This window comes from Notamacropus eugenii, chromosome X, assembly GCF_028372415.1.
Source record: "Notamacropus eugenii isolate mMacEug1 chromosome X, mMacEug1.pri_v2, whole genome shotgun sequence".
NCBI lineage: Eukaryota > Metazoa > Chordata > Mammalia > Diprotodontia > Macropodidae > Notamacropus > Notamacropus eugenii.
This window is the reverse complement of record NC_092879.1, coordinates 39804195-39831261: the sequence shown is the minus strand read 5'-3', so window position 1 is coordinate 39831261 and position 27067 is coordinate 39804195. Positions and strand designations below refer to the sequence as shown.

At 36.7% G+C, this 27067-nt stretch overlaps 1 pseudogene; it reads left to right on the top strand.

Annotated features, from left to right (window-relative positions):
* The first annotated feature begins 6530 nt into the window (after window positions 1–6530).
* LOC140516311 (adenylate kinase isoenzyme 6-like) overlaps window positions 6531–27067 on the top strand; it is a 39236-nt pseudogene continuing 18699 nt past the window's right edge.

Below are 27067 nucleotides of genomic sequence, written 5' to 3'. Positions count from 1 at the left end.
AAAGGGAATCACTGCACATATAGGTCAGCTCCATCTCTTCTTAAATTCTCAGAGTTGCCTGGGGCCCGGAGAGGTTAAATTGCTTGTCCCAGGTACAGAACTGAAATGTCAGAGTCAGGATTTGAACAAATCTTCCTGGCTGTAAGGTTGGCTCTCTACCCACTCACTATACAACACTGCCTCTCATTAAATCTTATTCATTGTCAGCCTTCATGCTCTGAGAATGATTTTTTTAAAGAAATAATCATTGTGGAGGCAGAACCAAGATGGTGGGGAAAATGCAGGGGCTTGTCTAGGTTCTCTCCAAAACCCTTTTGAACACCTTTAAATAATGCTCTAAAACAAAATCTGGAGCAGCAGAACCCAGAAAAGAACAGACTGAAATAATTTTCCAGCCCAAGACAACTTAGATTGTGGACAGGAAAGTCCTGTCCCAGTGGGGTGAGAGTGGGGCACAGTTCCAAGCAGGTCACAGTTCAGAACACCCCCTAAACCCAGAGCTTGCCTTGGGGGCCACTTGGCAGCCACAGCAGCTGTTCCCAGAGCTCTCAACCCCCACACTGTAGGGCTTCTCTTTGCCGGAACTGGGGCAGGCCTCTCTTGCTTTGCCTGTACTCAGACCCTGGTAGCAGTAGTGGCTGACAGGACCAGTCCAACTAGGAGCATTAGCACATCAGAGCTTGTGGCCACGGTGGGGCAAAGACCCTCCTCACAGTTCCAGGGCAGAGAAAAGTTCTTGTGGTCACTCACAGATCAGAGCACAGGCCAGGAGACAAGTAAACACACCTCTCCTTAGCTCATACTACCTTGGAAGAACTGTCATTTACTTGTGTTCTGATTCTTTAAGTGACATGCCCAAGATTACACAGCTGGTAAGTTTCTCAGACTGGACTTGAACTCAGGAAGATGAGTCTTCTTAACTTTAAACTAGGCACTCTATCCACTATGCTATCTTACTGCCCTCTGAGAGAATTCTTAGAACACACAGAGGTATGGATCAGAAGCAGTTAAAAAACAATTTGTTTCTTCTATGTTCCAGGGGCCAATGTAAGGTCAAGGATTGGATAATTTAGGAAACATCAACACAAAATATTTATGATAAAAACTTTATTATCAGGCCTTTGTTGTTGTAAATTAAAACTTAGATCATGCAACACAAAGCCCAGGAGAGAACATGAAAACAGAATGGATTATATGAATGAAAGAAAAACGAGGAGTAAAAATGTAATTCATTAGTACCATCATCAGGTAAGACAAGCATTGATGTTATTATGATTGTCAATGAATGCAGAATCCTTTGAAAAAGTAAGATTTCTTACTATCTGCTGTGCACAAGGTAACACCTTTTTACTTTTTAATTTGCATTTAAGTTTTAATATTTAAGGTTTTGTTTCTTTTTCTTATTGTTTATTTAAATTTTTGTATTTAAGTTTAGAATAAATTAAGTTTTTTAAAGTAAGGTTTTGAGTTGACACGATTTGAATGAAATCACCTTTGTCCCTTGAAATTCCTGCATTGTTAAGATAATGTACAGTGATTACTGTACAGGCAGTTCTAATGTCACAGTCCTCTGACCAGCCTGACCAAGTACAGCTGAAAGGATGCCTACCAAGGACAGAACACCTATGGGCACATTAACTCCTAAGGCAACTATAAAATGTTAATGGGGTTTATAGTTACGGTAAGGACCCACAATGTGTCTTGGAATTGTAACACTAATTCTTTTTCAAGAGGAAGAAAGATCTTCCTTCCTCTTTGTACTGAGGTGGGGGACTAGAGGAGCACAATTTTATGTTCAGATGCAGTCATAATGTGTCAGTTTGGATTACCATTTTTCTCCATTCCAAATGACAGTCTATTAGGGAGCAGAAAATAAGTGGTACAGAATGAAAAAAAAGTAAAATAAAACCAAGCACATGATACACTGGAGACTGGCATTGGTGTATAGTCAGAGTCAGAAGGAACATGAATTCTAATTCCTTCTCTGAAACTTAATAGATTTGTGACCATGGTAAGTCATCTAACCCCTCAGAACCTTAGTTTCCTCATATGTAAAATAGGAATGATAACATCTCTAGGGAATCCGTGAGCATCTAATGACATGGTATATGTTGAGTATAGGCTTGGAGCTCCACTCATATTGGCAGGAAAAGCTCCCTCTAGTACACCTGCTGCATCTCTCCTCAGGATTTAGATGAAGGCCTAATTTGGGGGGTCATGAAACCCATACAGTATGTTTCCCCCATAATGATCAGTCAGCATCTTTTAATTCACCTGACTCAATTACATTTCAGAAAAGGGTATTTGTTGCAATGATAGAGTTGATATAAAAAATAGTCTTCCATCCAAAATCTGTGACACCCTTTTCCAGGAGTGCATGTGGTGTCCTAGGGAAAGGGGACTCATGTGCTTTTCAATACGATTTCATATAGGTGATACTTAAGTGGCAGAGAAGTATGTCAGTGCGTTGAGTAAGCAGTCTTTGACCTTGTCTTATATTTTTTCAGGGCTGATGGCAGGACGATGGCCTAGTTGGGTGTCTGGTTGGGAGGACAAGCATGGGCTGATTGGGGCTGGATGCATATCATGGGCTGTGTGAATATGTGCTTACTCACTAAGAGAACCTCTCTGCTCAGGGTGTTTGGTGAGATGGAATGCCCAAACTGAGTGAATGAAGCCTCTGCAAATGATCTCTGGACATCAGGAGAGTGAGAACAGGTGTGAAACCTCCATCCCTCCCCAGCGCCATCCCATTCTAGGCAGGTCATTTCTCTTCTTTATGCTTCCACTCTTTCCTCTTGATCAGTGGCATCCTAATGCCTCATTACTGCATCTGGATCTTTGAGGAATGTGAAAGGTGCTTTGTAATCCCTATAGCACCTTTGGTGTTTTGCTTAGGATGCCTTAACCTTCAGAGACAAACTTGGACCATTAAAGAGTTCAGACATACATTTGGACAAAGGACAGATTTCTTGGTATTTAGCTGGGGGTGATCATTGTATTTTAATGGCATAGTGTATGGAATATTTGTTCTCCGGCCTCAGGTCTTGTAGCCACAGCTACCTTATATGGCTTCTTATCAATGGATTCCCTAGGAATCTCTGTAGGACTCTGTCAATCTCTTTTTCTTTGTATAGGCATTTGTGTATATGTGTATGGGTGCATACCTTCTGCTCTTTTACAGCACCTAGGGATTTAATCGTGTCCTCAACTGACTGTTCAGAACAATGTAATGTAGACCCCCATCTCTCCTTTGGGCTGAGGGTAAAAACAGAAGCCTCATATGGATGTGTCTAGTATGAGAGCCAGCAACTCAGGATTTGAGGTTTCCTTGGAAACAGACCGGTCTCCATGGCAACTGGTGATTAGGCTCAGCTGATGCTGCCTTAGCAGACACTGAACACTTCCTCTGCACAGACTCACAGTCTGAAGGGAGGGACTCCTGCCTAGAGACCATATTGAAATCTTTACCTGCCCTAGAGACTTTGTCAGTACCATCCTCCTCTTGAATGAAAAGAGGAAATCCAGGCAAGGCTGAATCCAAATGAAGTGTGGAGAACACAGTAATCCTTAATGGACTCCTTCAGCACCCATACTCTCCAACCCCCACTTCCGCCTTCACATTGCCAGGAGAGATGCATAGATTGACCTCTGAGTTCCTTCCTGAGGTCAATATCAGACTCCCCTCCTGCTGCAGAGGCTTTGTCTGCATTCCTTCTCCCCTCTCCACTTTCAATAAGCAGGAGACATGGATTGTGCGCAGTTACTTTAGAATAAAAATGGAGAAGGAAAGTGGTTCTGAAGGTGTGGTGCCTTCTACCTGGGGTCAGTCCTGGAATATAGTAACTCCCAAAGTTATAGAAGCTTTGCCCAGTTCACCTCCCAAATTCTTGCCATCCCTGTTAAGTGTTATAGATGCTGATTGAGCCCAGACACAGAAGAAAAGGAGAACCAAAGGAGGAATTAGGCAGGAAGCCAGGCCTGCTTTCTCCAAATCCAAAACCAGAGGTCTTTCCCCTGTTATATCTCTGTAAATGAGTGGAGATTACAGGTCACTGGTGGAGAGTATTTGGACATTTTCTGTGTCTGTCAAATCACGCAGTATAAGAACTTGCCTGTTCTGCCTACATTAACTATAAGCCTTATGGAAAATTTCACAGTTTCCAATGTCAACATCCATGCAGTGTCAAAGTACTATGTTTCTCAGGAAATTAATAGTTTCTCAATTGACTCTTCTCCCAACCAGGCTGTGGGAATGAACACACTCGACCAGAGAACAGATAGGATTCTCCTAGTGCTGGAGGAGTTCATGGACTTTGCCTTGTGGAATCTTGTGGTGATGGGCTGCACTGAGCCATCTCCATTTGCAGCCCCTGCTTCAGACCAATGGCACACTTGTTTTAATGACTTCTCAGAGAAAGAAGTGTGATATATCAAATCCCTAAGACACTTAGTAATATGTATTGCATTTTGTGACTAAGGATTGTTTCTTTTATTATATTTATATGTCCAGAACCTACAAGTGACACTTTAGGTCTGTTGGAGTCTGAATGTCTCAAAAGCAGCCTGGAGGATATATTTTGTTCAGATGTTTAACATTCATTTCAGATTGCTATCTTAAATCTTTACTACTGCTTGAGTAGAAAGGAACCTCCTGATAGAGTTACAGTAGTATGAATAGAAGAGACCAGCTGAGATGATAGAGGAGTAGAGAGAAGGACAGGTAAGCTCGGTCCCATAATTGAACCACAAAGACATAAAAAATGCACGAGCCTGAGTACTGAGTATGAAATAAAAGAACAAATTCACAGTGAGTGAATACTGACCTGACCTGCAAAACGCATCAAGGAGAGAACATAGAAGAGAAAATGGTCTATATAAAAACCATGACCGATCAGAATCAGATATTACATTTCCAAAAATCTTATATCTGATCAAATATCTTAAAATCAGGATGCAAAATAGAAATAGTTTTCCAGATCAGGTCAGAATTGGTCGGGTCAGACTAAGAGGTCTGGGGACAAAGGAGAAAGACTCTAGTCATTATTAAACCATGTGGAACTTTCTGTCATTGGGCCTCAGTGAGGCCCTGTGCATAGCGTTGCACCAGGGTGAGAAGAGATAACTTCTCAGGTCTACAAAGAGGGTCTGCTCTTGTTCAGGTAGAAGTACCATTGTCCCATTGGCAGGTATGCTGCTTGCTACTCAGGGCTACATCAAATAGCCAGGCAGGGACCTGTGCTTAGGAGTGGCAGTCTAAGACGAGGAGCCTTCATGGATCCTACCCTTTGTCCTCATCAAGGAACATGTATAGAAGAAAGCAGCAGCTGTGATGCCTTGTTGCCAGAATAGATCAGGTTCAGAGATCCAGTACACAATGCTTCCTGGAGGCTGCCACAGAATAGCCAAAGCAAGAAAGTCAGGGATCTGACTATGGGGATCTTAAAGTTATTTCACTTTGAACTTGGAGATTTTTCCAGCTGCCTGATGGTGGGATGAGTTCAGTAGGCATTAAATTAGATTGAAACTCAAAACCAAGATCAGTAAATTTCAGAGCTCAGGCCTTCACTGCGTGACTCAGAATTACCCAGATCAGACAGCTTTTAGAATAAAAGTCTGCATGGACTCTCCCCGATATACTGGAATAAAACTCCACTCTGTACCCCAAGAAAGCAACAGCAGGACCCAAGAGGACCCAAACATGACCCTGACATTCTCTCCACAAGTTTAGAGAGCCAAGCACTAAATTCAAAATCCAGAAGCAGGGCCTGATGAATGAGAAAACAAAAAAGAGCTATAAAGAGCTATAAAATGGCAGGGATGTTCAAGCAACAAACTTAGAATAAGTGAGTGACTTCAAAACATCCATAAACAAAACCTAAAAGCAAAACAAAGCAAAGCAGTTTAAGCAGAAAGTTCCAGTAGATTTCTTTTTGTTATTTAGTCACTTTTCAGTTGCATTTGACTCTTTTTGACCTCATTTGGGGTTTTCTTGGCAAAGATACTAAAATTGTGAGGAAACTGAGGCAAATTGAGTTAATCGACTTGCCTGGGGTCCCACAGAGAGTAAGTATCTGAGGTTAGATTTGAACTCAGGTCTCCCTGACTCCGGGCCCTACACTCTAACTAGTGCATCACTTAGCTGTCTGTAAATTTCCTGAAAGAGATGAAAAAAGTTTTCACAATTAATTAAAAAAGATTTTATAAATGAAATTAAAATGCCAAAAAATAAAAGGAAAAATAAAGAGAACTATGGAAGAAAGATGAGGAAAGTGAATTAATAGCTTAGAGAAAGACCTTCATCCAGGAGAACACTGCATAGAGTAACAGCAATATTGCATTATCAGCTGTGAATTACTTAGCTATTCTCTGGAATACAATCATCTAAGACTATTTCAAAAAATTAATGATGAAAAATCCTATTCACCTACAGAAAAAGAACTGATAAAGCCTGCATGCAGATGAAAGCACTTAAAACTTTTTTCTTTATTTTTCTTTCAGTTTTTTAAATTTTCTTTTACAACATGACGAGGCCCCTCTGCTTGCTGCTCCCTCATGGAGAGCAGGCCACCAGGGCAGAATCAGCATCACCGAGACCATGAGGGTGTCCAACATCTGGCTCACAGGCACACCAGGGGTTGGAAAGACCACACTAGGCAAAGAACTTGCATCAAGAACATGACTGACATAGAATTTAGCTCAAGAAGGACAGTTATATGATGACTTTGATGAAGAATATGAATGTCCCATATTGGATGAAGACATATTAGTTGATGAGTTAGAAAATAAAATGAAAGAAGGTAGAGTTATTATTGATTACCACGGCTGTAACTTCTTACTTGAACAATAGTTTCATATTGTTTTTGTGCTTCAAACAAATAATTCTGTATTATATACAAGACTTGAAAAGAGGTGATACAGTGTAAAGAAACTATAAGACAATATTAGGAGTGAAATTTTCCAAATTTTTAATGAAGAATTCATGTCCTGCTACAGTCATGAAATAGTGCACTGGATGCACAATAATGTATCAAACAGCTAAAGAATAATTTAGATCAGATAATGAAATGAACTGAGCAATGGGTAAAAATAATAATTAAACCCTGAGGGCAAAGCATGGACTTTCAAAAGTTTCCACATGATGGTTAAATATTTTCTTGATGACTTCTCCTTCCCCATGCAGTAAATATTAAGACAATATATACCAAATTTTACTCTCCAGGACTGGGTTGTAGAAGTAGCAGGTGGGCAATATATAAAGTTGAGCTGTGACTAATTTTTTTCTCCATGAGAAAACTGAAAACCCCCAAATACAATGAATAAGATATCAAATACTTTTAAAGTTTAGGAATATTCAGAATTTTCATTTATTTTGGTTAACTGCTAAAGAATAAGCAAATTTGAGAAAATAGTTGGAAATCCTTAATATTTGACATGAAAAAGAAAACGAAGTCTAGGGAGAACTGCTGACATAAATAAAAGAGTCTAAGGACAAAATTATAAACATTACATTAAGTGTTCTATTGGCGGTGAATTGTTTCTTTTAAATCTTGGAAATTGGTTATACATTAAGATAGTCATGAAATAAATGATGAGATCTTTGAGAAAAATAGCATTTTTTTCTAGTACAAAAGTTCACTGAGCTCTTTTGCCTATAAAATCACTGCTGATCCTAGCATTGATAATTGTCTTGGCAGAAGAGTAAGCCCATCACATTTTCCATATATAGAAGGGCAATGAAAAAGTCTTCTATCCACCCATGGAAATTATAAATATTAATTTATTGGTTGACTAATTTCAGTCTTGGTAAGTTTTATGAAAATTCATGTGATAATGCGTTGCTACCATTTAGGTGGTGGTAATTATTGGATAAAATTTTAAAATATAGTGATTGTGTATTTTATGAAGATGTGTTTAACATTGATAACTAGCACTTTTTATTCCCCTTTTAAGAGTATATTTCTGTACCTTACTGATGTATTTTTGGATCACCAAAGAGGTCTTATCCTTGTTCCTTTACCTATGCAACTCTGCACTTCTTCCTTTTCCATGCTGAGAAACAGTACTTTCAATGGTCACCAGTTGTAAGTCTTTCTGCCTACAACTTCAGTAAGGAAGTGATCAGTCAGTGTATTTGTGAAAGGAAGTCAGATTTATTGTTGATAAGGACTTGAATGCCCAGCTTGTCTTTACGGCATCTCCACTTGGACATACTATTAGTTTCACAAATTCAGCCAGCCCAGAGAACACTAAATTTATAAGCAGTAGAAACTTGAGTTCAGATCTTGCCTGATATGTACCAGCTGTGCAACCCTGGGGAAGTTACAAACTCTGAGCTTCAATATCCTCTTATAAAAAATGGTTACTGTAAGCTGCACAGAGATATTGTGAGTAAAGTGATTTATAAACTTAAAGAAAACATGACTAATACGGAAATTTTTCATGACTGCTCATATATAATGTATATCAAATAGCTTGCCATCTCCATGTAGGGGAAAAGGAAGGAAAGAACCTGAAATTCAGAATTTTTAAATTCAGTGTTAAAAATTTTAACATATAATTGGGAAAACCATTAAGTAAAGGAAGCTTAAAAATATTAGCTGAGCTCCAAAATCGATAAAAATGTTATTATTCAGTTCTTTCAGCAATGTCCAACTCTTCATGACCTTATATGTGGTTTTCTTTGCAAACATACTGGACTGGATTGCCATTTCTTTTTCCTGCTCATTTTACAGATGAGGAAACTGAGGCAAACAGACTTAAGTGACTTGCCACTAACAAGTATCTAAGGCTAGATTTTAACTCACATCTTTCTGACTCCAGGCCTGTGCCACTTAGCTACTTCCGAAAAATTAGAATAGTCTAAATAAGAAGATAATGGCTCCATGAGCCAAGAACAAATATTAAAACAAAAGCAGATGAAAATATAGGCTATCTCATAGCAAAAGCAACTGACCTGATCTGCAAAACAAATCAAGGAGAGAGAATTGAAGAAGAAATGGTCTATATAAAAACCATGACCAATAAAAGTCAGATATTATATTGCCAGAAATCTTTTATCTGATCAAATATTCTAAAATCAAAATGAAAAATAGTAATAAAAACAATTCACCAATGGCCTTCCAAATGAACCCTCAGAATCAAAATCCCAGCAACATGTTTGCCTAAATCTAGAGTTTTCTATATAAATAAAAAATATCAGAAGCTGGAAGAAATAATCAAAATGCCAAGGAGTCAATCAACATTACACAAGATGTAACAGTCAATATTATAAAAAGACTGGGGAATGAAGACTATCCGATCCGAGAAGGCAAACAACATCACCTATAGGCTTACAACCAAGAAACTTGCCCATCAAAGCTGTGTATAAACCTATAGCAGGTATGAGGGTGAGAGGTAGGGAATGAACTACTAAAGAAATAGAGAAATTTCAAAAATTCCTTATGCAAAGGCCAGAGTTATGCAGAAATTTTGAAATACAGACAATCGAACACAAAGGAAAATATAAATGCAAAATGAATGAGAAATTGCAAAGATCTAAGCAATAATAAACACTTTCCATTCTAATACATTTGATGGTATGTATCACCTTCCAGCCCCCACAAAACCCTATCATTTTTTTAAAAAATACTTTTCTTCATTAAATTTTGTTTTTAATATATAAAATAAAGCAAGCATTTCTTTTTTTTAAAATTTATTTATTTAACTTTAAACATGCATTTTCACAAAATTTTGGGTTCCAAATTTTCTCCCCCCTTATCCCCTCCCCCCACCCCAAAACACCGAGCATTTCAATTGCCCCCATCACCAATCGGTTCTCTCCTCTATCATCCCTCTCTGCCCTTGTCTCCATCCTCTCCTCTGTCCTGTAGGGCCAAATAACTTTCTATACCCCTTTACCTGTATTTCTTATTTCCTAGTGGCAAGAATAGTACTCGACAGTTGTTCCTAAAACTTTGAGTTCCAACGTCTTTTCCTCCCTCCCTTCCCACCCCCTCCCTTTGGAAGGAAAGCAATTCAATGTGGGCCAAATCTGTGTAGTTTTGCAAATGACGTCCATAATGGTCGTGTTGTATAAGACTGACTATATTTTCCTCCATCCTATCCTGCCCCCAATTACTTCTATTGTCTCTTTTGATCCTGTCCCTCCCCATCAATGTCGACCTCAAATTGGTCTCTCCTCCCCATGCCCTACCTTCCATCATACCCCCACCCTGCTTATCCCCTTATCCCCCACTTTCCTGTATTGTAAGATAGGTTTTCATACCAAAATGAGTGTGCACTTTAATCCTTCCTTTAGTGGAATGTGATGAGAGTAAACTTCATGTTTTCCTCTCACCTCCCCTCTTTATCCCTCCACTAATAAGTCTTTTGCTTGCTTCTTTTATGAGAGATAATTTGCCCCATTCCATTTCTCCCTTTCTCCTCCCATATATTTCTCTCTCACTGCTTGATTTCAATTTTAAGATACGATCCCATCCTCTTCAATTCACTCTGTGCACTCTGTGTCTATGTGTGTGTGCGTGTGCATGTGTGTGTGTGTAATCCCACCCAGTACCCAGATACTGAATAGTTTCAAGAGTTACAAATATTGTCTTTCCATGTAGGGATGTAAGCAGTTCAACTTTTATAAGTCCCTTATGACTTCTCTTTGCTGTTTATCTTTTCATGCTTCTCTTCATTCTTGTGTTTGAAAGTCAAATTTTCTTTTCACCTCTGGTCTTTTCATCAAGAATGCTTGAAAGTCCTCTATTTCATTGAAAGACCAATTTTTCCCCTGAAGTATTATAGTCAGTTTTGCTGGGTAGGTGATTCTTGGTTTTAGTCCTAGTTCCTTTGACTTCTGGAATATCCTATTCCATGCCCTTCGATCCCTTAATGTAGAAGTTGCTAGATCTTGTGTTATCCTGATTGTATTTCCACAATACTTGAATTGTTTCTTTCTAGCTGCTTGCAATATTTTCTCCTTGACCAGGGAACTCTGGAATTTGGCCACAATGTTCCTAGGAGTTTCTCTTTTTGGATCTCTTTTAGGCAGTGTTCTGTGAATTCCTTGAAGACTTCTTTTGCCTTCTGGTTCTAGAATCTCAGGGCAGTTTTCCTTGATAATTTCATGAAAGATGATGTCTAGGCTCTTTTTTTGATTATGGCTTTCAGGTAGACCCATAATTTTTAAATTGTCTCTCCTGGATCTATTTTCCAGGTCAGTTGTTTTTCCAATGAGATATTTCACATTGTCTTCCATTTTTTCATTCTTTTGGTTTTGTTTTGTGATTCCTTGGTTTCTCACAAAGTCATTAGCCTCCATCTGTTCCATTCTAATTTTGAAAGAACTATTTTCTTCAGTGAGCCTTTGAACCTCCTTTTCCATTTGGCTAATTCTGCTTTTGAAAGCATTCTTCTCTTCCTTGGCTTTTTGAACCTCTTTTGCCAATTGAGTTAGCCTATTTTTCAAGGTGTTATTTTCTTTAGCATTTTTTTGGGTCTCCTTTAGCAGGGTGTTTACTTGTTTTTCATGCTTTGCTTGTGTGTCTCTCATAGCTCTTCCCAGTTTTTCCTCCACCTCTCTAACTTGATTTTCAAAATCCTTTTTGATCTCTTCCGTGGTCTGAGCCCATTGAGTGGGCTGGGATGCAAAAGCCTTGACTTCTGTGTCTTTCCCTGATGGTAAGCATTGTTCTTCCTCATCAGAAAATAAGGGAGGAAATATCTGTTTACCAAGAAAGTAACCTTCTATAGTCTTATTGTTTTTCCCTTTTCTGGGCATTTTCCCAGCCAGTGACTTGACTTCTGAATATTCTCTTCACACCCACTTTGCCTCCAGATATGCCCAGCCAGAGCTTGGGGTCTGAGATTCAAATGATGCTTCCCAGCCTCAGGGCTTTGGGCTGGGGCGGGGCTGCTATTCAGTGTGAGATTAAGTTCAGGTGCTCAGGTGGGGGCAGGGCCGCTTCATGGGCTCAGTTCCCTCAGGGGTTTATGCAGAGACCTTCAGCAATGGGTCCAGGCTCCTGCCTGTTTGGGGAGTCCTGGTCTGCTACCGCCTCTGCTGCTGCCTCCCTAGGGGGCCTGAGTTATGGGGGCACCCCACTCCCCTCTCAACCCGCCAAAGAGACCCTCTCACCAACCCTCATCACCTGTGGGTGGAGGGACCTGAGCGGCCAATGGAGATTCTGTCCCCGAAACCTGCTCGGATCTGCTCCTCTTGGTGCCGTGGCGGCTGAGGCAGGGCTGGGCTTGGCTCCATGTCCGCAGCACAACAGACCTTTTGCGAGAGGTTTTCAGGGCTCTCTGGAACAGAAATCTCCTCTGCTCCATTGTTCTGTGGCTTCTGTTGCTTCAGAATTTGTTGGCAGTTCTTTTTTATAGATATTTTATGGGCTGTGGGTTCGGAGGTAGTGTATGTGTGTCTTTCTACTCCGCCATCTTGGCTCCGCCCCCAACAAGCATTTCTATAACGTAAAACAAAAAGAAATAGTGATTTCATGTGAAACTGCAACTCTCCTGTGCACAAGTACTATTCCTTTCAAATGTACAACATTATCATTCTTTTTTCTTCCTTCCCTCCACCCTAGAGATGGCTACCATTAGACACAAATAGACACAGTCTTTTCAGTTGTATTGTATAAATCTATATCTATATCTACATATACATATGTGTGTGTATATATATACATATCTGTGTAAAATTATTCTATACACACTTCTATTTATCAGTTCTTTCTCTGTATGCAGGTAGCATCTTTCTTCACATGTCCTTTACAGTTAATGTATTTATAATAATCACAATAACTTATTTGGTGAAGGCCATTCCTAAAACAATATTGCAAATGCTGTATACAATATTCTCTTGGCTCTGGTCATTTCACTCATCATTATTTTGAGCAAGTCTTTCCATGTTTTTTTTTTTTTCTAAAGTCATTGAGCTCATCATTTCTTATAGCACAGTAGCATTCCATCACCTTCATACAACAGCATGTTCAGTCATTCCTCAATTGATGGGCATCCCTGTAATTTCCAGTTTTTCCACCACAAAGAGACCTACTATAAACATTTTAGAACATGTAGATTCTTTTCCTTTCCCCCTTATTATCTTTGGAAATAGATCAAGTATTGTTACTGCTGTGTCAAAGGGTGTGGGTAGTTTGATAACACTTTGGGCATAATTCCAAATTGCTCTTCCAAATGGTTCAATCAGTTCACAATTCCACTAACAGTAAATTAATGTCCCTATTTTTCTACATTACCTCCAACATTTGTCATTTTTCCTTTCTATCATTTTAGATAATATGGTATTTGTGAAATGATATCACACTTTTTTCCACTGAAGGATTATACTCATTTTTGCTGGGTATGTGATTCTTTTTTGTAATCCTACTTCCTTTGCCCTCTGGAATGTCATATTCCTAGCCCTGTGATCCTTTAATGTAGAAGCTGCTAGATCTTGTGTTATCCTGATTGTATTTCCTCAGTACCAGAATTGTTTCTTTCTGGCAGCTTGCAATATTTTCTCCTTGACCTGGGAGCTCTGGAATTTGGCTGCAATATTCCTAGGAGTTCTCATTTTGGGATCTCTTTTAGGAGGTTATTGGCAGATTCTGTCAATTTCTATTTTACTCTCTTGTTCTGGAATATCAGGGTAGTTTTCCACGGCAATTTCTTGAAAGGGAATGTTTATGCTCTTTTTGATCATGGCTTTCAGGTAGTCCAATAATTTTTCGGTTTTCTCTCCTGAATCTATTTTCCAGGTCAGTTATTTTTCCAATGAGATATTTCACATTATCTTCCATTTTTTCATTCTTTTGGTTTTCTTTTATTATTGCTCTCTTTCCCATAAAGTCATTAGTTTCCATTTGCTCTTTTTTAGTTTTGAAGGAACTATTTTCTTTTATGTTTTGCTTTTGGAGTCATGCTTAATATGTATATATATATATATATGCATATATATGTATATATATACATACACTTCTATAACATTGAATTTTAATTTTTTTTGCTATTGTTCCTTCCATTTACATTATTTTATTCATTGTTTATATTGTTTTCTTGGCTCTGCTTACTTCACTCTGCATCAATTCATGTAGCTCTTTCTATGCTGCTCTCTAGTAATCACATATATAGTTTCTTACAACACAATTACTTTCCATTACACTTATGTACCATCGTTTGTTAAAGCATTCTCTAATCAATGGGAATCCATTTTATTTCCAAGTTTTGCTTTCACAAAAATATAATATTTTAGTGTATATTGGGATTTCTAGTGAACAAGAGCTTTTTCTGGGAGATATGTTTTGAGTAATGGAGTCTCTAGTTCAAGTGGTATGCATACTTTAATCACTTAATTTGCATTATTCTAAATCACTTTCCAAAATATTTGTGCCATCCCTTTGCGTTAATGTGCTTATCATTCCACAGCCTCTACAACATTGACTGCTGTCATTCTTTGTCATCTTTGCTAATTTGCAGAGTATGTGATAAAATCTCAGAATTGCTGTGATCTTCCTTTGTCTTATTATGAGTGATTTATAGCATTCTTGTGGTTGTGAACACTCCGAAATTCTTCTTTTCAGAACTATTTGTTCATATTTTAAGATATACCATCTGGTATCATTTTTTTAAAAGTGGAGAGGTAGGTTGATGGAACAGAGTAGACGAGAGAGAATCAGAAAGAATGGACCTCCATAAAGCAGTGTCTGATAAGCTGGAAAACCAATACATTCAAAATGGAAACATGATCTGTATATTGTTGATCATATTGCAAAAAGGTTACAAGAGAAACAAATTACATACCTATCACAACTATGGGTAAGAGATGATATCTTAACTGAACCAGAAACAGAGAGAATTAAATAAAATGAAGTAGAAAACTTTCATTAAGTGAAACTGAAAAGCTTCTGCACAAATAAAATTAATATACTTGGATAAGAAGAGAAGTGATTGAATGAGGGAAAATTTTTGTATCAAATTTCACTGATAACATATTGGTATCCAAGATATCAAAACAACATGTACATATATATATATATAATATGTATGATTGATAGCCATTCCAAAATGGATAAATGGTCAAAAGATATGATCATCAATATACAAGGCATGTTTCCATTTTGGTTTACCCAGCGGTTTATTCCTAGGTAATTTATGCTTTCCAGTTTCTCAGAGACTGGTTCATGGAATTCCATTGTTTCTGATTCTCTCTTGTCTAGTCTGTTCTATTGATCTGTTTCTCTCCTTTAAAAAAATGTCAATACCTGATGATATACCTTACAATATAGTTGGAAGTCTCAAAGTGTTAATCCCCTTTCATCCTATTTCTTTACATCATTTCATCTGATATTTGAGATCTTTTTGTTACCTAAATAGTTTTTGTCGTTTTTTATCAAGTTTTATAAAGTACCATCGTCGCAATTTGATTGGCACAACAAAAGATGTTTAAATTAGCTTTGATAATATTGTCATTTTTATTATATTGGAATGGTCTAGCTTTGATCACTGAATATTCATGTTACTATTTTAGTCTTTCTTCATTTCTTTAAGGAGATCCTTCTAACTGAATCTATATAAATATTTGTTTGCTCTGATAGATAGGATTCTAGATATTTTATGCCTTTCGAAATTATTGGCAATGGCATTTCCTTTTCTATTACAACTTTCAGATATTTTTATTACTATGCATAAGTACAATCAATTTTTGAGAGTTAATTTTATAACTTTCAACTTTCTTGCCTTGATTAGTATCTTTATTAGTTTCCTAATTTTTCAAGTATATCGTCATATCTTCAGTACACAGGGTAATTTTATCTTCTCTTTACCTTTCTTTATGGTTTGAATTCTTTCTCTCATCTTATTGCTCTTTTAGCGTTTATAGAGCTCTACCAAGTGATACAGAGAAGCGTGGGCATCCTTATTTTACAACTGAATTTCTTGAGAAATTCAACAAGCATATGCTACTTGTTTTTGTTTTAGATAGATGTTTTTTATTAGATTCTTTTTTATGATATTTAAAGTATCCTACTGTGCCTATATTTTGTATGATTTTAGCAAAAAAAGGGGTGCTAAAATTTGTCAAAGAGTTTTTCTTCATTTGTTGAGATAATGATTTGGTTCAGGGCATTTTGATTTAATATAATAGTTACATTGATGGTTTTCCTAATGTTAGACCATCTTTGCATCTGTAGTGTAATTCCCTCTTTGTTATTACCATTAATTTCTTGGTGAAATTACTATAGTGTGTTTGCAGACTGTTGTTTAAATTTTTGAGTCAATTTTTTGACTCATTAATGATGTTGGCTTATAGCTTTTTTTCTGTGTTTCATCTTTCCAGAATTTCAATATTAGGAATATATCTGTCTCATTAAAGGATTAATTAATTAATTATAGGATTCCGATAGCAGATATTCTTTCTTGATTTTGGAGGATGATTTGTGAAACTTTGATATTCACTGTTCTTTAAAGGCTTGGTAGAATTCTCCTCTGAATCCATCAGGACCCGGAAATTTTTCTTTGGCAGTTCCTCTATTGTTAGATCTCTTTTGTTTACTGAAGTTATTTATAATCTCATTCTTGTCTTCTGATAATTTACGTATTTCATATTCTTTAATTTATTCATCTATTTCTTTTGTGTTCTCAATTGTGTTATCATAGTACCATGTATAATGTATTGTAATATTCTCTCTTTTCTAGTTTTGTTGTGATTTCAGCTTGCTCATTTCTTATTTTGTTGATTTGAATTGCTGCTCTTCTTTTAAAAACCAGACTAGTTAATAATTTATCAACTTTTTTGTCTTTTCAAAGAACCAACTTTAGGTTTCATATATTGTTTTTTTCCAGTTTATCTCTTTCTCCTCTAATTTTTCAAAACATTCTTTTGTGCTTATTTTAAGTTTATTTGTTGAAGTTTTAATTTTTTACTTGTCTTTTTTGTTCTTTTCCCTTCTTTACTTCTATTTTGTTAATGACTGTTTTTAGATATATGAATCTCCCTCTCAAAACTACGTTAGCAGTATCCCAGAAATTTTAGTACGTTTTGTCATCATCATTTTCCTTCACATCATTATTAATTGTTTCTATGATTTTTCTTTGACAAATTCATATTTTTAGGGTTTCATTAGTAAGTCTCTATGTAGTTCTTAGTTTTTTGTTTGTAATCCCTGAATTAATGATGTTATTGCATCATGGGTCTATAAAGATGGATTAAGTGTTTGTACCTTCTTACATCTCTATGCAATATCTTTGTGCCTTAATGCAGGATTAATTTCTATAAAATTTTCATATGGTGCTAAGAAACTTAAAAATGCTTTGGCTATCCCATTGAGAAGACTCTTAAAAGAGTATTTTTATATGAAACTATGGATTGTAACACTATTATTATTTTGGTCTCACAGATAAATCTATTTTTAATGTGAAGTTGATTACATAAGTGCACATTTCTTCAAAATTAAAGCAGAGATTGAATGATATCTTGTCAGATATCTTGCTGATAACAATATTTTTTAGGTATGAGTTTTACTTGATCTATTCTGGGGACTCTTCTTTTTAAAAAAAACATTTATTTAGTATTTTATTTTTCCAATTAAATAAAAAGCATTTTAATATTCAATTAAAACTTAAAGAGTTGCAATTTCTCCCCTTCTTTCCCTCCCCTTCTCACTTAGAAGGCAAGTAATTCCATATAGGATGTATATATACACATATATATATATACACACACATATATATACATATATGTATGTATATATATATGTATATATATATATATATATATGGGGAGAGAGAGAGAGAGAGAGAGAGAGAGAGAGAGAGAGAGAGAGAGAGAGAGAGAGAGAGAGAGTCATGGAAAACGTGTTTCTATGTTAATTATGTTGTGAAAGAACACATAGACCAAAAATAAAGAAAAATAAATAAATAAAGTTTAAAAACATATGCTTCAACCTTTCTTCGGAGTTCATCACTTATTTCTCTGGAGGTGGATAGTATTTTTCCTTATAAATCCTTAAGATTTGTCTTGGATCAGTATATTACTGAGAGTAGCTACTTCATTCACAGTTGATCACCTTACACCATTGCTGTTACTGTGTACAATATTCTTCTGGTTCTACTCATTTCTCTTTTCTTCAGTTCATGTAAGTCTTTCGAGGTTTTTCTGAGAGCATCTTACTGATCATTTCTTACAGCAAAATAGTATTCCATTACAATCATATAGTACAGTTTGTTCAGGTATTCCTCAATTAATAAGCATCCCTGAAATCTTCAATTCCTTGCCATCAGAAAAAAAGCAAACTGCTGTAAATATTTTTTTTTTGCCTATGGATCCTTTTACTTCTTTTTAAAAATCTCATTTGAGATACAGACCTAGTGGTGATAATGTTGGTTCAGGGGGTATGCATGGTTTTATAACCCTTTGGGAATAGTTCCAAATTGCTCTACATAATGGCTGAATCAGTTCACAACTCCACCTGCAGTGCATTAGTGTCTCAATTTTCCCATATCCCCTCCAACATCTACCATTTACAGTTAAATATTAAGAAAATTATGAAAGAAGTTATCCACATAAATAACAATGACAAAAATCATCACATTTTATCAATAAATGCAAAAAAGACTTTTCATAAGATAAAAAATCTGGCATTCCTCTTAAAAAATATCTAAAAAGCATGGTAGAGCTGTGTATTGGTCCAAACGTTCTGGAAAGCAATTAGGACCTATGCCCAAAGAATTATTCCACTGAGTATAATGTTTCACCTTTTTATGCCACTATTAATTATTTTCTCCAAATAGTTCAAGGAAGGAATAAGAGGACTTTTATACATATATACATGCATACATACATGCATACACTTATTTTGTCATGGCAAAGAATTGGAAAATGAGAGGATGCCCATCAACTGCGAAATAGTTATGAAATTTATGGTATATGAACGTGATGAAGTACTCTTGTGAAGTAAGAAATGACAATAGGGATGGTTTCAGAAAAAAACAACAACATGGGAAGACATGTATGAAATGATGCAAAATGAAATGAGATGAACCAGAAGAACACTTTTTACAATAATAGCAATATTTTAAATATAATCAAATTTGGAAGACGTCAAACCTCTCATCAACACAATAACCAATTACAATTCCAGAAGACTCATGAATTAGCACATTACCCAGCATAAGATAATGAACTGATGGATTCAGAGTGCAGATTGAATCATCTTCACTTATTCTTCCTTCCTTCCTTCCTTCCTTCCTTCCTTCCTTCCTTCCTTCCTTCCTTCCTTCCTTCCTCTTTCTTATTCTTTCTTCCTTTTTTCCTTCCTTCCTTCCTCTTTCTTATTCTTTCTTTCTTTTTTCCTTCCTTCCTTCCCTTTTCTTTTTCTCCTTCTTTCCTTTGAAATAACTGCATTTCAATAATACAGGTTGTGGACTAGATGGCATTGGTGCTGGATACTGGAAAACATAATGCAAGGGGACATTTTCACAAAAATTTTTTTAAAAATTTCACATAAATATAAGTATCCTCCAAAATAACAGCATGTTTCTAGTGTCATTTTTCATGTACAGGAAAGGTAATAAGAATCATTTCTAAAAATATAGACCCATATCCTAATCCATCACATAGTTCTGCCCCAAAGAGTAGGGGATTGGAGTACCAAGATGGACCCTTCTACAGGTTCCAGAAGGCTTTCATGCCACCTGATAGCTACTAAGAACATATTTTTTTCCTGTATTTTAACCTTGATGATGCCAAAGAGAATAGAAGAAATATTTAGTCTAGGTTGTTATAATGACAATTTGAATGGGAAAATCTTTCCCATTCATTAATAGGCCCATGTGACCTGCTTTTATAACATGGAAGTCTAAGTCACATGAGATGGGAGGATCTTGCTGAGCAGGTGGAACAGGAAGGGTGCAGGAGAGCTGGGAGAAAGTTGATCAGGCTAGTCAGAGCTATGAAGGACATAGGCAAGCAGATAGCTTAGACTCATGAGTGTTTGTTTGTGGGAAGGTCCCAGCATGGGGAGAAGGTTTGGAAATGTCTTTGTCCCCTGTAGTGTTAATGTATATTGATTTCTTGCCTACTGTGACTACTTGGGCTTCCTGGTTTTGGGATTTGGCTTTCTGGTGTCTGAATAAATGTTATTCTTCTGCCTTCTATATTGGTTGGTTGGGTAGTTGTCCTTGGTTTTCGAAGAGGACCAAAATGACATTACCATGATAAAATGAAGTTTCAGTATGTCTGACTGTGGTTGATCAGACTAATGCAAGCTTGGAATGCTCTACCACAGGTTGGGCACAGATAGTCCTCCTATATAGGCATTTATTAATAACATGCTATTTTTGTCCTTCCTGTTTACGCATTCATGACTCTCCTGAGTCTTGTATTTGAAGATCAAATTTTCTGTTAAGCTCTAGACTTTTCATAAGGAAGGTTTTTAAAGTCCCCTATTTCATTCAATGTCCATCTCCTCCCATCAAAGTTTATGCTCACTTTCTCTGGGTAGTTGATCCTTGTCTGTAATACAAGCTATTTTTCTTATGGAATATTGTATTCTACAGGTTCTGATCTTTTAATGTAGAAGTTTCCAGATCCTTCATAATCCTAACTGTGTCTCCAAGATGTTTAAATGGTTTGTTTCTGGCAGCTTGAATTATTTTGTCTTTTCACCTAGTAGTTTTGGAATTTATCTACAATATTCCTTGGTGTTTTCAAATTGGGATTTTTTTTCAGGAGGTGATCAGTATATTCTTTCAATGACTGTTTTACCTTCTGGTTATAGGACCTCGGGGAAGCTTTTCTTGATGATTTCCTGGAAGATGTTATCCAGGCTATTTGCTTTTTGATCACGGTTTTCAGGCAGACCAACAATTTTTAAATTTTCTCTCGTGGATCTGTTTTCCAAGTCAGTTGTTTTACCAATGAGGTATTTTATGTTTTCTTCTATTTTTTCATTGTTTGAACTATTCTTGATAGAGTCATTAGATTCGACTTGTCTAATTCTAATTTTTAGTGAATTGGTTTTTTCTATTACATTTTGGAACTCCTTTTCCATTTGGTCAATTCTACTTTTTAAGCAGTTGTTATCTTCAGTGTGTTTTTTTTTTCATTTGGCCAATTGTATTTTTAAGGAATTGTTTTCTATTGTCAATTTTTTCCTTCCTTTTCCAAGCTATTGACTCTGTCTTGCATACTTTTGGTTTCTTTTCTCATTTTTTCTTCTACCTCTCTTATTTGACTTTTAAAATCTTTCTTGAACTCTTCCAATAAGGTTTTTTGTACTTAGAACCAGTTCATATTCCCCGTTTACATTACAGATGTAGGTATGTTGACAATGTTGTCCTCTTCTGAATCTGTGTTTTGATCTTTCCTGTACCCATAATAAGAATCCATGGCTATTGCCCATTTCTGCTTTTTGCTCATATGTTTGTCTAATATCTGGCTTTTAAAGTAAAACTCTCCTACTGGAGCACAGGGTGCACTGACCCAAACTTCTTGTCCTCGGAGTCTGGGACATAGTCACTGACATTGTGTACAGGGGCCTCAGTACCCTGGAAGCTGTAAAGGTCTGGCAGCTTAATTGATGCTGAGCTAGGGTCATCAACATTGGAGTCGTGGGGTGGGGTGGAGAGTCTGTCCCCTGAAGTAAGACTGCTAACTTAGGCTTCTATAAGGCACTTGAAGATTTGGCTGCTGGAGGATGTCTGCCATCCTGGAGCTGTGCCTCCTGGAGTTGTGAATCCTGGAATTGTGCTGAAACACCAGGAGATTTGGCTGCTAGAGAACACCAGCACAGGTGGTGATTTTCTGAGCTGGTGTCTAGTGGTTCCCCTGCAATTGTTGAGGTGCTCAAGATCCTTGATGTTGACAACTCCCTGCTTCACTACCGTAGGGCTCAGGATCTCCCCTTCTTTTGCTGAGGTGGGGCTTGCTGGAATGCCTCTTGTCCTGTACTGTCCCCTCCAACCTCAGAAAGAGGGAGGGGGTTTACTGTTAATCCCCCAAATTTCCAGGGCTACAACATTGCTGAACCTCATCTTTCTGTTGGTTCAGCTCTTCCAGGGATTTTCCTGCGGCAATATTTTCTGATATTTCAGAGATCAATAAGGGAGGGTGAGAGCAACTTCTTAGTCCACCATCTTGGCTCTTCATTTCTTTCTTCTTAACCTTCCATTTGTAAAGAAGTGACAGGGTGGTTAAAAGAATATAAGATTCTTAAGTTGATCAAAGTTTATGGTAGCCTCTTAAACATGATATGAGAAGCAAGCCCAGTTCTGGGCATATGGAGCATCTCATGGGAAGGTAGTGTTGTCCAGGATCACTTTGAAAATGTGTGGAGGGCTTATTTAAATTAAATCTAAATCTATGTGAGTAATAATAGTGATAATATTAACAATAACGATAGGAGTAACAGTACAGTAATAGTAACACAACTAGTAGTAGTGGTGGTAATAGCAATAGTAGAAGTAGAAGTAGTAGTAGTAGTCATCGTACTCGTAGTAGTCATAGTAGTAGTAGTAGTAGTGGTGGTGGTGGTGGTAGCAGCAGCAGCAGCAGCAGTAGTATGGTGGGTGAAACAAAGTTTCAAGCTCCCAAGAATAGTGACGTATTAATCAATGCTTTCCAATTCCTCAAAAAATGAGTAGCATGCCTTCCTCAATATTGGCACTGGATCTTGAATACAAAGGAAGACAGATTTTTAGAAATTAAAAACTATTAATCAAATAAGTGTGTGTGTTCATCCTTCGTTGCCAAAGAAGACCATGCCATCAAAGAAATAATGACATGACTTGCACTTGACTTTGTATTTGAGTGAGGGAGGGCTGTGCAGGTGACCAGTCTCACTTCTCCTCTAGAGCCATCTGAATCCAGTGACCAGATATTCATCTGGATGACTGGAGATGGCCCAGGATAAGGCAATTAGGGTAAAGTGACTTGCTCAAGGTCATACAGCTAGTGAATGTCAAGTGTCTGAGGTGAGATTGGAAGTCAGGTCCTCCTGACTCCTGCACTGGTGCTCTATCTATTGCACCACCTAGCTGCCCAATCAAATAAGACCATTTAATTAAAAGAAAATTACTAAGCAGGATACAAAATTAAGCAAAATTAAGCAATCTGGCATCAAATTTGAGAAAGGATTGTGGACTTTCCAAGGTTGGAGGCAGTAAGTCAACTTCCCTGAAGTCAGAAAAAAAGTAGCGTTCTGCTCTGCCAACCTCCACTCATTGCAAGTGTCATATTCAATCAAAGGAAATGGAAATAACTTGTTGACCAGTTTGGGGTCAGTTTTTAAATAAGACCTATGGGTTGCTTGAGATTTGCAATCTTGAGAAAACCCCTTGCATAGCATAACCTAGGTCCATGGCCAAGAGTCTCTAATCAGCAAGTGAAAGTGGTGGTCCACCTTACCAGCCACACAGAGCTTAGTTCAAATAATGCAATAAAGTTTTCTGACAATTCTCATAATTGAATAAAGTTTTCTCAGAAAACAAAAATTGAACTATACCCAAGGGAAATGTAGAATTATGTCAAAGATAGAATCAGTTTGGTTTACTCAATTCCCAATATCACTTGCTGTTCTAATTGCAGTAGTAGTAGTAGTAGTAGTAGTAGTAGTAGTAGTAGTAGTAGTAGTAGTAGTAGTAGTAGTAGTAGTAGTGGTGGTGGTGGTGGTGGTGGTGGTGGTGGTGGTGGTAGTAGTAGTAGTAGTAGTAGTGGTAGTAGTAGAACTAATAGTACTAGTAGTAGTAGTAGTAGTAGTAGTAGTAGTAGTAGTAGTAGTAGTGGTAGTAGTAGTAGTAGTAGTAAAAGAACAAGGAGAAGAAGAAGAAGTAGTAGTAATAGTAGTACTAGTAGTACTAATTATAGTGATGGTAGTGGCAGTGGTACTAGTGGTAGCAGATATGAAAATGCATATAGTTCATACTTACGTAGCCTTTTAAGATTTCTGAAACTCTATATTTGTTACCTCATTTGGTCCTAACAAAACCTCCTCATGTTGAGGATCTTATTACCCTTATTTTATAGATTACTAAACTGAGGCACAGAGAAGTCAGGTGATTTCCCTGTCTTAAAACAGCTAGGGAGTGCCTGAGACAGGACTCCAACTTAGCTTTTTCATATTCCAAGTCTTATGCCCTATCCACTGTGGACATACTTAGGGATTTATTATAAGTATAGCTTTCATACATGTGAGTGTTCCATCTGCATGTACTCTTCCCTCTTCTCTGCTCCACATTGTGTTTTGTCCCTCACTGAAGTCAAGCTATGACTCCTGTCTCCTGAAAGGGATCATAACTTTTCACCAAATCTTGATGTAGACCAGCACTACTCATACTGGACAAGGTTTTGGTGTTCTGGAGTCAGGAAGATATGAGTTCAAATCCTGTCTTAGAAACATAATAGCTTTGTGACCCTGAGCCAGTCATTCAACCCTTTTTGCCTCAGTTTCATAATCAATAAACAAAGCTGGAGAAGTAAATGACAAACTGCTACTGTATCTCTGCCAAGAAAACACTAAATAGGGTCAGGGAGAGTCAGGCATGACTGAAATGACTGAACAATATCAACAACAAAACTGTAGCGTTCATTCAACTTCAGACAGATTGTAAATATATTACATCATGCTCATAATACAAATAAAATAAACATATGACTATATCAAGAGGTAATAGCCTTTTGGAAAAAATCCAACCTTCATTTGACTTAAATATTCTAGAAAGCTTAGTAATAAATGAACATTTATTTAACCTAATAAATAATACCTTTCTAAATCCAAGCACAGTAGTTGTATAATGAAGACAAGTTAGAGGCCTTTTCAATAAAATCACAGTTAAAGAAGGATGTTCAATATTGACACTATTATTTCACGTACTTTTTCAAATTGTTGCTGTTGCAATGAGACAAGAAAGAGAATGTGCATAGACAAAGAAGAAACAATAGTTTCTTCTATTTTTTTGCAGGTGATATGGTGATTTCTTTAGGAAACCCTAAAGAGTTAGATAAAACATTCAAGTAATTGATAAATTCAGGAAGATTTCAGTATCTTAAACTAATTCACCTAAATTATCAACATTCCTATTCTTCACCAGGTAAACCCAGCAGGAAGAGCTAGAAATAAAAACTGTATTCAAAGTAACTACAGAAAGTATATGATTTTTCAAGTGTATCTATCCAGCTGCAACAAGGTGAATCCAAGTATAAAATACTCTGCTAATATAAAGATAGATTGAATAATGGGATGGATATTATTTGTTCATGAATAGGTGGAGCCATTGCAATAAAATTGACCACATCATTTTAATTAATTTAGTTAAGCCATACTGTACCAAGCAGATTACTACAGTTACATTTTATAGAATTAGAGAAATAATTAACACTATGATATGGAAGAAGAAAATGTCAGGGATCTCAGTGGTAATAATGAAAAGAAAGTGTCAAGGAAAGGACCTGTCAATATAAGATCACAAGCTGTATTATAAAGCAATAATCATTAAAATTACTTGGCACTGAATAAAAAATTGAGAGGTTTATTAGTGAAATAGATCAAGATGTCCAATAATCAGGAGCAAACAACCGCAGTAACATTATGTTTAATAAACTGAGACTACATTTACTCTGGGAAGGACTCAATACTGAAGAAAAATATTAGGAAAATGAACAGCAGTCTGTCATAAAAGTTTTGAACCAATATACTCCATCATGTATTAAGATAATCTCTAAATACATACATGACTTAAACATACATGGTCTCAACATAACCAAATTGGAACACCAAGGAAGAAATTGCCTTTCGGATCTGTGGATAAGGGAAGAGTTAGAAGGTTCATCAAACAATAGAAAGGATTATAGAAGATTAAAAATAAAATAATGGTTCTAAAAAATTAGTCAGACAGCCAGTAACCTTTTCTTAAGTGCCTAATATGTGCCAGGCATTGTGCTAAGCTCTGGGAATAGATATATGAAAAAGCTATTGCCCTAGCCCTCAGGAAACAAAAGGGAACAGAGAAAAGGAATCTTAACAGTAGGAGGAGGATTCAGAAAAGGTCCTCCACAGGGGAATAATGGAAAAATTAGGAAGATTCCTAAGTAGTACCGCCAGTGAAGAAATGAGAGTGTTTCAGCTCAGCTCTCCCTTCCATGAAGGTTTTCATGGCTCTGCCATCCAGTCACTGAGAGAGAGGGTGGTGATGAAGTAGAATACCAAGGCTCATGGAATCTGGCAGGGTGAGGTGATTTTCCCAATGATGAATTTTCTGGGCTATGGTATAAAATTAATTCAGAGAGTCCAAAGTAGTGCATCCAAGTGAGAAATGAGATGTTGGTTTCACAGATACAAATCCATTATAGAAAAGAAAAGGGAAATAACTAGAGGGTGGGAGTGGATTTGTTGCAGGAAATTTTTCGGATAAAACTACATATTCAAATATTATAAGGAATGGATCCAAATTTATAAGACTAAGACCAAAATCCTAATAGATAATCCAAGATATCAACAAATAATTTTGAAAGAAAGAAATCTAAGTTCTCCGCAATCATTTGAAAAATGTTCAAAAACGTTAAGAATCAGAAAAAGTAAATTAAAGAAACTTTAGGAGCTGTGGATAAACAGGAATGCTAGTGCACTATGGGTGAAGTTGTAAAGTGATGTGGCTTTTCTGAAAAACAATTTGCAAATATGTCCCCAAATGTTATTAGCCTGTAGATGCCCTTTGACTATGGCATTCAACTACTGGACTTTACCTCAAAGACATTTCAAGAAAGTGGAAAATGATTGAGATACACAGCAATATTTATAGCAAGGCTGTTTTCATAGTAGCCAAAAATTGGAACCTAAGGTTGTGTTCTTCCACTAGCAAGTGGCTAAACAAATTGAAGTTTATGAATGTAATCTAACGTTATTATGTCATAAGAAATGAAAAAGTGGGCAGTTTTAGAAGAACTTAAAAATACCACTCTCATTGATGCAGAGTCAAGTTAGCCAAACAGCAGAATAATTTAAACAGTGACATTAACATTATAGAGAAGAGATCATTTTGAATTATATGACTCTGATCAATGTCATGATAAACCCTAAATCTAAAA